Below are 12,196 nucleotides of genomic sequence, written 5' to 3'. Positions count from 1 at the left end.
CCTCTGGCTTCGCTGTCCTTCCCCGCCCGCTCCCACCCCCCTTCTTCCTTGGAAATGAAATCTCCCCTCACCACGATCCATGAATCAACCGCTGCCACCTCATTGGTCCCCAAACCATTCCAAGGTTCCAGCATAAAACCGGGAAAAGATACTCTGGGAGAAAAGGAAGGTGGACCCGGTCCTGGGAAACTGTTGTGTCTGAGAAGCGTTTTGGCAGAGCGTGGTGCCTTGGCAGGGCGTCTTCAAACCCCAACCTTCCCCTCTCCAAGACTCGCCCACCCTGGAGAACTTAACCAAGGAGTAAAGGGGCAGGGCTGGGGGATTTTTACCTAGAATGTTCTGTGCTCCTGAGCGGGTGGTGCTAGAGATTTTGGCCTGAAATGACAGTTGGTTAATTCAGCAGTGTACCCAAGACCCTGTGATAATAGTAACTTTACTCCTAACATCCCTTATGGTGGGGGTAGCAGGGACGCGGCTGGATGAGGCATCAGTGATGCCTGTAGCGATGAGTGAATGCCTCTTTCCTATTTCCGAAACAAAACCCGGGGAGAGTGGAAGCATTGATAGCAACATTGGCTTTCGTTGCTTCTTGGAAACCTTAAATGGTTTTTGGACAGATCTCTGTTGCAGGCGAGGGACAAGATTTGGAGACTGTGAGCAAAGCTATTGACTACACTCATGTTCCAGGATATAAGCTGCTTGCTTGAGTTTATCCTGAGGAATGCATGAGGTACTAAGTTCTGGTCAATTTAGGGCCATCTTGTCCCCCTATGAGCCAGTTCTAAAGGATGGGAGAGGCTCTGAGGTCCGTCCAGGGAAACCCAGCACTACCTGGGTGCTGGCAACAGAATATGTGCCAGATTATCACTGAAAATACACTGCCAGTAAGAAGGAAGGGCCTGATTGTTTAAAAACTACATTGCCTTGAGTAATTAGAGTGACTGGTATAAGCCATTCCCATGGTATCCATATGGCGATATGTAGGACTAAGGATAGCCAGAGCAATCCTTGTCTTGCACCCAGCCGGAATCCTACCAGGAAATCCTACTATAGATGAAGGCCACCCCGAGAATGGCAGCCTTGAATGGTAGTGGAAGACAATTCACGTGCTTTAATTCCATTTCCTATTCAAACCCTAAATTCCTTGCTCGGGTTTTGACTCAACAACCAAGCACATAGCATGCCGTTCTGCCATGTGTTTATCGTAGCTTACGTATAAGTACATGCATGGAAAATGGCTTCACCACTTTAAAAATACAAGTTATCCCTGGGTAGAAAATATGAAATCAGATGACATCATATGCCGCTAAAAATACTTTAAAATATCGGGTTTAATTTTCTCACATCTGTTTAAAATAAAACTTCTTTTTCCTGGTGTCAAGTCTGAGGAAAGCACCTCTCACTTCTATCCAGTAGATATGGATGGGAGTGGCGTGTGTGTGTGTGTGTGTGTGTGTGTGTGTGTGTGTGTGTGTGTGTGTGTGTGTGTGTAGTGTGTGTGTGTAGTGTGTGTGTGTGTGTGTGTGTGCTTTCTGACATGGTGGTACACAGACTAGAAATGCTGATTCTTGCCCTCCTGAATGCATTGAATCCCTTTCTTGAAAAAAAAAATCTATTTATTGAAATCAATTATTAGACTTATAGGTAGGTATCTCTTCCAGTGGCCCCAAACATCCTAAAATCCTAGCACTGAGCCAGATGTTTACATGGGTCAATAAGTAGAAGAGAGTAGATTTTGTTATATGTACAGAAAATGGATTGCCTGGGGTGAAGCAGTTTTCCTGGCCACAGCAACCAGCATGCCACAGTGTAAGGCAGAAACCTTTGTGATGTTTCTTCAGTTATTTCCCCTACTTTTTTTTTTAAAGTTCTTTTGTTACTTTTTTTTTTTTCTGTTCCCAACATGTTTTTGATTACATGCTCACCATTGTTTCCATGTGATTATTTTTTTACGCTGTGATTTAAATCTAGGCTTGTATACACTTTCCCACATAGACTGTGTGTTTGCTTTTGTTGGGACCGGTTTGTTGCTTTGCTTCTCCTATACAAACCCTGGCCAAATCCAAACCACAAATTGATACACCAAAGTGTGGCAGTAATGAAGTAGTTCGGTTCAAACAGCTGCTAGATTTTAGATTGGATGGCAGGAATGCTGGCTTCCTCAGCACAATGTTGACCCCTCCCCCCCCCCAAAAAAAAAAAACAACTAACCAGCTGATGCTTCGTCTTTCTAACGGCTTATTATTAACATCTAGTCTCTGATAGCCGGTTTCCTAATAAAGCTGACTGACTGCTGTGTGTAGAACCAAGATTGCCTTGGCAAGCCACAGCCAACAGACCATTTACCCCTCTTAACTTACCCTCTACCTATGCCTGCCAGGTCGTTGGTTCTACTCCACTCAGGGCTCAGATGTTTTTGCTTCTTGTGCGTCTCTTGTCCCTACCATGTAATTGTCAGCTCCCGTCTCAATGACAGCAAGCTCCTACTTCTCACATCGGGATCCCCCGGCACTGAGCACATTTTTATACTCAGAGTTAGCTACTGAAAATAATTAGTGAAGAAGTGTGTTTCACTGTAGATCATCTGCCAAAGAGCTGCCATGTAACTGCTCGTTCAATTATTACAATTAAACATCTGCCTCCTCTATCCTTTTGCCCAATTTCCATAATATATCTTTATTGGTCTATGAAGATTGGATGAAACTACCACAATCCAGCTAGTGATCAAACAGAAAAGTGTTTTCTATTTTTAAGTGCAGATTTTATTAATAAAACATTTAGCTTTGTAGTAAACCCTCCCAGCCCTCTTTTTGAGTGAGTGAGTCTGGCTCATTGAAAAGAGGCCTATTTGAGGTCCTCTCTGATTTCTGCTTGGGAACTGTAATTTGGTTGCATTGGGCTACTTGTTTTATTCTGGAGCCAAGTTTGGTTCATTTGTTTGGCCCTCAGCATGTTTGATCCTAAATTATTTACATCAGGAATCTGATGATACATTTTATGCAAATGTGTATGCCTATCAGTCAAGATAGGTTAGGTAGTGCTATGGTAACAAACAGCCATACAAATCACCACCCTGAATTTCCATAGATTAATTAGAATGTATTTCTTGTTCTCATTATACTGCAATTTCAGATCAGCTGTATCTTTGTTTCACATTTGACTTTGGTTACTCAAACAGGAGAAAGCCATCTCCAGCATCTCACACTAAAAGTTATATGGCAAAGCTCAGACACTTCTGCTCACAACTCACTGAACGCCACTAGGCATCCCGCTCTACCAAATGCCAAGAGGATAAAGGGATACAATCCTGCAGTACATCCACAATATGCGGTAAATAACACTGCAAGGAATTTTGAACACACTGCTCATGCCGTCAATGTAAACCGTGAGGAAGGACTTCAAAAATATATTCTATAGTTATGTTAATTTCTGAAGTAGCTGCCGAACCAAAAGTAGGGGAAAACATGATTTTACCAAATTATTAGAAATACAATGCTTGAGTATTTAAAAAAAAAAAAAGTTTCTCAGAGAAAGGAATGATTACAGATAGAAATGGTGTTACATAGTTTTGTGCCAAGCTGTAGAACATGCTCATTTTTTCTTTACACCTTCTTTTCCCTTATTTTTACTTTTGTATACCACCATGTCTTTGTGTGTCTGATCAAAGCCTGAAAGAGATTTGACATCCATTCCATCACCTTATTTGTCTCTATCGCCGATTAACTAACTCTCTCTCTCTCTCTCTCTCTCCATTCCTTTTTAATTTTTTTTTTCCAATTTGCTATTTCTTACTTTAAAGTTTCAGCTGCTTGTTTGCTTGCTTCATCTTAGCACCGTGAATAAAATTCTAACTGGGTATCTTAGTTTCTTTTCCTGTTGCTGTGATAAAATATCCTGATGCAAGCAATGTAATGGAGAAAGGGTTTGTCATGGCTCACAGTTCAAGGGTACAGTCCACCATGACAGGGAATTCAAGGAAGAGGAAATGAGACAGCGGGTGACAACATCCACAACCAGGAAGCAGAAAGTGGTAACGAATGTACTCAGTTAGCTCTCCCCACCCCACTCCTCTTACACTGTGTGTATGGCTATGACCAAGGTCAAAGGAGTACACTGGATGCATTCCTCCTTTTCCTCTCCCATTATTTTGTGAGACAAGGCCTTTTCACTGAAATTGAAACTCACTGTTTTGTCTAGGCTGGTGACCAGAAAGCTCCAAAATTTATCTGGCTCTGTCCCCCCAAATATTGGGTCTACAGGCACATATGCTGATGCCTACCTTTTTATATGAGGGCTGGGGGGATTTGAAATCAGGTCCTTTTGCTTTCTCAGCAAATGTTAACCCTTTCCTATCTCCTTAATGCCCGTCACCATTTACAGCCCAAGACCCAAGCCCAGCAAATGGTGATGCCCACTTGTGGTTGGGTCTTCTCACCTCAATAACCTAGTCAACAAAATCCTCTGTAGGGATACCTAGAGGCTAAATAATTCCTCATACTGTCTGGAGACTCCTCCTTGGTAATTCCCAATCCTATCAAGTTGACAGTTAATACTATCCATTACAAAGCCATGCCTTGACAATTTGACAATGAAATCCATCACTTCACACCATCACCTTTCACTCCTTGTCCCCAAAGTCTCTCGTCCATCTCATAATGCAAGAAGGTATTCAATCTGATTTCAAATATCCCTCTACCCTAACAGTTCCAACACTGTTTAAGAGCTGAAGGCCCATATCTCCTCTGAGACTCAAGACAAACCTCTTAACTGTGAGCTCATGTAAAATAAAAAAGAAGCTACATACTTTCCATTTACAATGTCAAAGAATAAACGACATTATTCTAAAGGAGAAGGATGGGAGCACAGAGAGGAATGATAAGACCAAAGCTAGACCAAAAAAATCCAGCAGTGAAAATACCAAATCCTACTGCTCCACGTCTGGCATTTGGGACTCACGATGAAATTGTCCAATAACTTAGGTAAACCCTGCCTCTCAATCTCTGCAGCCTGTAGCACATATAACCTCTCTCTGACAAGCTCCACCCCAGGCTTGCAGCTAACCTCAGAGCTGCCCCACGGTCCAGGAATCTCTAATATCCTAGGGTCCCCACTGCAATTTAGACTTCTCCTTTGGTTTTACACAATAGGTTCCCAGGGCATCTTTGTAAGGAATTCCAACCCTGTTGCACACGGTCTAGCTTCAACTGTTCTCTCAAATTCTGGAGCAGGCCTCCATGACCCCATTAATCTTGCATCTTCCATGCCTGCAAAGCTAGGGTCACATAGACAATGCTGCCAGACTCTGCTGCCAGATGTCACTTGGCCTCACTGGACCACAGCTGTGCTGACCCCGGGAAAATACTTCCCTGGGCAGTTGCTTTTTGAAGCAGGGAACCCCTACAGTTTAGGATTTCTTCTCTCAAGTGCATTTGGATCATCATAAGATGGAGCCTCTAATGGGCTGAATTTTGTTTTCAGGACAGTTTGCCTATTGTTCAAGTCCAGCACAGAATGTTTCTCTTCGGTGGTGCTAATCTCTTTAACTATTTCAGATGCTTCCTCAGCAATTTCCTCTGCCAGACAAACTAGTCCCTTACATGTAAATTCAACCGAACTCGACCTATCAGGATATGGCAGAATGGAACCAGATTCTTGGCCAAAATATCCTAAAGATGGCCCTCCTCCCTCCTGTATGCTACACAGCTTGTTCTTGGGAAATTGTCTGGGTCGACTCAGGGATGAAGAAATGACCTGATGCTGAAGAAATGATACACATACAGATACATCCATCCCTCTGGTGGAGGGAACTTACCACACATCTTGGAGACTCAACATGCTTATTATGTCCAGCCAAGGAGGAGGGCCCAGCTAGCCTCAGTGGGGAGATGTCTCTGTGGGGACCAGTTTCAAGCTGTAAAGATCTGGGAAGACGAAGCTGTGGTCCATAGTTTCTACATACTCAATTGCTTGCCAATACTCCTACTTGGACCAGAGGAGGACTTTGCATCCCTTTGAGTCTCACCCAGGGAAGGCTTTGGCATTTCCATCTGTCTGAAGAGTCAGGGTCTTTGACAGGGTTTTGTGCTCATCTCAGCTACACACATTCACTGAGGACTTCATCTGCTCCCCACTTCTCATAGTTCTTTACCTCTGACATCTCACAGAGATAGGCCTCCATTATCTGTATATCCCTTATCTTCCACACTCCTGTCAGAATGGCCCATCAGGCTCTGCTTGCACCATTCAAGGGCTCTTCTAGCCCAGGGCTCCAAACTCTTCCACATTCCTCCTACAAACCAGCTCCAAACACTTAAGAAGCGCACGGTCAAGTTGAAGACATCAATGGCCACGCTACCAATTTTCTTCACTTCTTCCCTGCCTCTGTGATAAAACACCCTGAGAAAATGAGCTTGAGGAAGGAGGATTTATTGTGGCACACAATTCAAAAAGAAGTCAAGACAGCAGGCTCTTGAAGCAGCTGCTCACCACAGTGTCACGGATCAGAAAGCTGACGGTGACGACTGAAGATGCTCTGTTAGCTAGCTCCTTTTTAGACATTTGGGAACCTAAGCCCAGAAAATGGTGTCACTTGCTTGTAGTGAGTGTCCTCCTACTTCAATTAACCTAATCAACATAACCCCTCACAGGTGTGCCTGGAGGCTCATCTTCAATGTGAGTTAGATCACCACATCAAGTTGACTATTAACAGTAACCACACACTGAGGAAGGATGGATGAAACCCAAATCTGGCTTGCATTACAATAGAGAATCATCAATAAAAAGATTTGATGTAGACGTTTTATAGTCTTAATCTGATTCCCTTGGATTATCCTAGGACTACAATGAGTCATATTACTTTGTTTTGTCCAATCATATAAGGTATTTTTTTAGTAATGTATTTCGATGGAGGCAATTAAACTGCGCAAAATTAAATTAGATGGATTAAAGACAGTTGGAGGCAAAGAGGATAGGCACACGAGATTGAAATTAATTTGTCATATTTTGGAGCTACATGAGGCCCAGTTGACATCTCTCTTTTTTCAAGGGCCCCACTATCATTGGTTGTCTTTAACAGGTTGCTTATTCCTTTACAAAGATAAAAGATTCTCAGGGTAACTCACCCTTAGCTCTAAATGAAAGATTCTCCTTGGACACATTTATCTGTTTGATACCTTCCAAGATTGATCCTGACAGTGGCAAAAACTACAGCATCTGTGTCCTAGAAATATTAGTGGCTGGGAAATCCTTGTTTTTCCCACCTTTGGGGGCCACCTTTGCCCACACAACTTTGCTGGAAACCTCAGTCCATTCTTCTCTCATGACTCCTGCTATTGCCATGAATAGCTCTTTACTTACCTGTAAAAAAGGAGAAACACAGACTTTTATTTTTGCCAGAATGTCCTGACAAGTTCAGACATAGACCTTTCTGCTTCCCATTCTTATCCCATGAATGATTAGCTGAGATTAAAAAAAGATTTGTCTCTCTGGGTCTTTCAAGACAGAGCTAAACTTTTTCTCTTCAGCTAAACCAGTCTAAGCTTCCTCTTGTTACAGAATTATCCCAAATGTAAATTGTCCCACCCATAACTTATCTTTTCTGTATGTAAACATTCAAGTTGCACAGAAACACTGATATTCAAGATTAGGGACCTTCTTATTGCAAAGATCTGAATAAAATTAATTCTACATGTCTGATTTTTACCTCTGACACAACCCTTTTTCCCCTTTGAGTCAACTGATTCCTTTTCTATTTTAGTTACTGATGTGAACTGATACCATTTTACTATAAAAGAATTCATTCTAAGCAAAATTTACAAGTGATGCTAACATTCTACAACAATATAACATGAATTTTAAAAATTCTTCAAATTATACAAATTTATTAGTTATTGTTTTCTCAATTTTTTTTATTGGTGAAACAAATAACCCTCCTACATCATAATATTTAGATTTAACTGCTATCCACTTACACTATACCTGTTCTAACATGACTTGTATATAATAACATAATTATTATTAAATACCAAACAGATGCTTGATACACTATGGGACTGATTGATACTATTTTCCACCAGCTTCCAGATTAGTACTTTCCCAGCAGGGTCACACTACTTCACATCTTGGACCAATAAGATAGATAAATGTTTTTCAAGATGCAGGCCCAGGGTCAAAGTTTTCATCCTTGTAGACCTCACAGATCAAAAGAGCCACAGAAAGGGAAGAGAAGATGAGGTGAAGTAAAGAAAGGAGAGGGATGACTGAGAGGAGGTGGGCTAAGAGGAAGGGAGGGAGGGAAAATGGTAAGTGGGATAGATGTATCTTTAGAGGAAACACCTAGGTTTTTTTCTTTGGGGATGATGAGTCCCCACTGATTACAGGCCAATGTATATAAAAGCAAACCTTATCTGGGGCAATCTGACCCTGACTGGGGATTTCCATCTTCGTGAGTTGGGGAATAAAAGTGGGGAAGTTCACTTGAGATGGAAAACTTGGGCCTGGGACATCTTAGGAAATTCTTATTCGGTAAAAACCGGGTACTATTGGGAAGCCTTTGTTTAGACACTAGGGATTCCTCTAAGGGGAAGTTTTAGAACTTGAAATTAATTTGATTTTTTTTCTCCTTTTTAAAGGAATGCAGGTCATCTGAATTGGGTTGATTCATGTGAAAAGGAATACAAGTCGTTCGTTCGTGGCGCTTTTGCGTGGATCATGGTGGCCAACTGAAATCTCTGACAAGCATTCTGCTGGTAACTATGTATCCAGCTGCATATGCACTATGCCATCAGCAACTACACAGGGTTGTTTTCTGTCTTTTGGGTTTTTTTTTGTTCTCATTTGGATAATAATGTTTTATGTTAGCTTGTAATTTTCACTTTGCACAGTATTGTAATATACACCCACCTGCTAAGATTTGCTTTCTTTATGAGTTATTTGTCCCACCTGTAATACCTTCAGGATAAAAGGTGTATTTGAACATCATCAGGAGGCTTACAGATGATGCAGGTGTCGATGAAATGAAGGGAGGCAGGATTTAGATCTTAAGGGGATTAAAACTATAACCGACTTTGGTCTCTGTCTTATCCTTAAGCAGCTTTTGTGGGTTAATAGAAGCAATCTCCCCCGAGTGAGCCATGCAAAGGCACCAGAATTGGTTACTCCTAAGCAGCAGCAGATAGAGATCAGTGCAGAGAATGTGGAATTTTAATCCTCACCACTCTAAACCAGAAGAAATCCAATTTCCAAACAGTTCTGGGAAAGAAAGGCTGGTTCTGAAGCAAAGTAAGGCGTTCAGTCTTTTAGGCATCACTATCTAATGTTTTTCTTTTATAGCTTTTAGTACCCAAGTCCCTGGCCTGAGGACAGATAGTACACTTTAGAAGAAAGCCAGGGAATGCTAAATCCATATTAAAACAGGTGATGGCAGATTTTTAAAAAAAAGGTTTTCTTATAAATGATGAGGAATTTTTTTTTGTTTGTTTGGTTTTTGGTTTTTTGAGACAGGGTTTCTCTGTGTAGTTTTGGAGCCTGTCCTGGATCTCACTCTGTAGATCAGGCTGACCTTGAATTCACAGAGATCTATCTGGCTCTGCCTCCCGAGTGTTGGGATTAAAGGCGTGCACCACCACTGCCAGGCATGAAGAGGGATTTTTTTTTTTAAAGGTAACTTGTGGGAACAGAGAAATAGGAGTATGCCATAAAATTCAAAGTCTAGGAGAGCCTTACAGTTTAGAGGTTAAACTCACTAACCTAAGTGTCACATTTTCTGAAGTCAAACCTCGGCCTTGGTTTTTATTTTCTTCAATATTATTTAATGTGACCAAACCTTAGTCTCCTTGACTACAAACTAGGATGTTCATAGACTTTACTTCAAAAGATCATGAGATTTAAATAACTTAACATTCTGTAATAATTGAAAAAATGTCCATATTCAGATAATTTAAAATGTTTGTTTAGGAAATAACCATCAAGCCTTTGGCTTCTGGGTGAATCTACTGGCAATACAGATGTCAGTTCCAGAAGCCAAGCTGGCTGCAGACCTCTGTTCTCTTGTTTGCATTGTGGCATTATTAAATAGAATGAGTTTTTTTCTGTTTTTTTTTTTCAGATTTATTTTTATTATTTTTAACTCCCCCCCTGCCGTGTGTGTGTGTGTGTGTGTGTGTGTGTGTGTGTGTGTGTGTGTGTGTATCGTTTCAGGTCCTGCCATGTCCAGAAGTGGGTGTCAGATTCCCTAGCAGGGACTGGAGTCACAGTCTCTTGTGAGCCACCCCGTCCTGGGTGGGTGCTGGCCACTGACCTAGGTCCTCTGCCTGGGCAGTGTGTGCTGCCAAGGCATCTCTCTAGCCTCAGAATTATTTCTTAAACCCTATTACACTTCATCTTGGATTTTTCTTGGTTGGTTGGTTATTTTGAGTCAGGATCTCGATAGATCTCCCAGCTTGGGCCTCAAACCTCTGATGTTCTTGCCTCAGCTTCCTGGTTGTAGTGATTACAAAACAGGATTCCATCTACCACCTTGTGCAGCTACACCTTGGAGTAATCTAATCTGTGGCGTGTCTATAGCCATCCACAACACTTTTAGTACAGCCACTTCGATTATGTGCAATATTGTTTCAAAAACCTTTTTGGCTGGTGTTTAAATGTTGCTGTTGGCCCTCTAGCAGATCAAGACTTTAAAAAATTTAGACCTTCTCATTTGATATTTAGCTTTGGTTTGTAAACAGCATTTAGCATTCTCTTCAGAGTTCCAATGTTGAGCCATTCAAGAACAGATGAAAAGGAAAAATTTTCAGTGAAGTGTCTTTAATGAGAGAAGCATCATCAGCATTCTTAACTCTAGGGCAGAATGTAATGCGATTTTGATATGTTTTCCATTAATGTGATAGAAATGGAAAAAAAAACGTGATTCGTGGGAAAATATAAAATACTTTGTTATGCGTTTATTCAGCAAATATTTCTGGGCTCCTGCAATGCACCTGGTACACAGTACATGCTAATCATTCAGAAAATATGAAGGTGAATAAAACAGAATAATAGGTTGCTCAGGCACAGTGACTAAAAAGTATATCCCATGGCCCCAACCACTGTAAAAGCAACCAGAAGGTAACTGAGGAAAATGAGGAGAGGACCTGGATGCTCAGCAATGCTTCTGGGCTTTTTCAGAATGAGAAGTGAACAGTGTGAATGAACAGTGTGAATGAAAAGCGTGAATGATGAATAAGAGGCTCAGTCCACTTGGAGGAAGCAGCTTGAGTTGCTGAGCATTCACCTACCACCCACTCACAAGACAAAACAGCATTCAGAGTTGCTCTCAAATGTCCCAGTGATTTAGGAGGGTCTTGGGCTGGCATACATATGTCTAAAATGCACAATCAGTGTCTACACCACTACTCATCAGAGAGCTGGTAAACATGAGTGGAGATGTGTCAGAGTAAAGGATGTGCAAGGCTTCTGAATGGACAATCTATGTTATCAAGAGTCCGTAGAAAGGGCAAGCAATGTTGTAAGTGTGTGCTACTAGACTAGATAGCACTGAAACTAGAATGCAGATCTAGGAGCAAGCTGGGTAGCAGAAAATTATGAAGGCAAGACAAAGTCTTTGAGAAGCATCAATAATCAGATACTTTGAACTTGTATTATCTAAAATTAGAATCATGACCTAGAAATCTAAAGTGCTTTTCTGTTAGATTGCCCCACCTTCTAAAAATCTATCATGCCTTGGAAGTGGCCTTTGACAACTCTACAGACTAGGAGGAAAGAGTTTGAAGTTATGGTACAGATTGGAGGGAACAGAATTTTAAAAAATGGAATCAATTATAAGTTCTCAGCACCCAGAACTACTCAGAAGTATTATGTAGAAGCAGTGCAGGGCCACAGTGGAAATGTTTAGTATACCCACAGGGTGCTTCCAAAGGCCTCGTGTTCTTTACCATACCTCCTGCCTACATAGCTATGGAGCACTTGAAAGTCTACACTGAGCTGTGCTACAAACATAATACATGTGCTGGAGTCCAAAGTTCTGGTGTGGAAAAGAATGTAGACAATATCATCACTAGTTCACACATATATATGTATTTACATACATATACATTTGTGTATATATATGTGTGTGTGTTTAAATAAAACGTTCAAGCTATTATTTGTTTTTACACACAGCTACTAAAACCCCTGAAGTCATATATTTTGTTTGCCTGCT

The 12,196-nt window shown here is 41.3% G+C and overlaps 1 protein-coding gene across 2 annotated transcripts in view; it reads right to left on the bottom strand.

Annotated features, from left to right (window-relative positions):
- Positions 1-240, bottom strand: part of LOC114694774 (synuclein alpha interacting protein) — a 139,933-nt gene extending 139,693 nt beyond the window's left edge. Inside the window, exon 1 of one of the 2 annotated variants that reach the window (XM_028871823.2) lies at positions 72-240. The gene's annotated coding sequence lies outside the window, so the exon portion shown is untranslated. The remainder of the gene's footprint in view (positions 1-71) is intronic. The other variant, XM_028871826.2, reaches the window with a different exon arrangement.
- Between the last annotated feature and the right edge of the window lie 11,956 nt (positions 241-12,196).

This window comes from Peromyscus leucopus, chromosome 19 (genome assembly GCF_004664715.2).
Source record: "Peromyscus leucopus breed LL Stock chromosome 19, UCI_PerLeu_2.1, whole genome shotgun sequence".
Taxonomy (NCBI): Eukaryota; Metazoa; Chordata; class Mammalia; order Rodentia; family Cricetidae; genus Peromyscus; species Peromyscus leucopus.
Note: the sequence above shows the minus strand (reverse complement) of the source record. Positions and strands in the feature narration are given on the sequence as shown.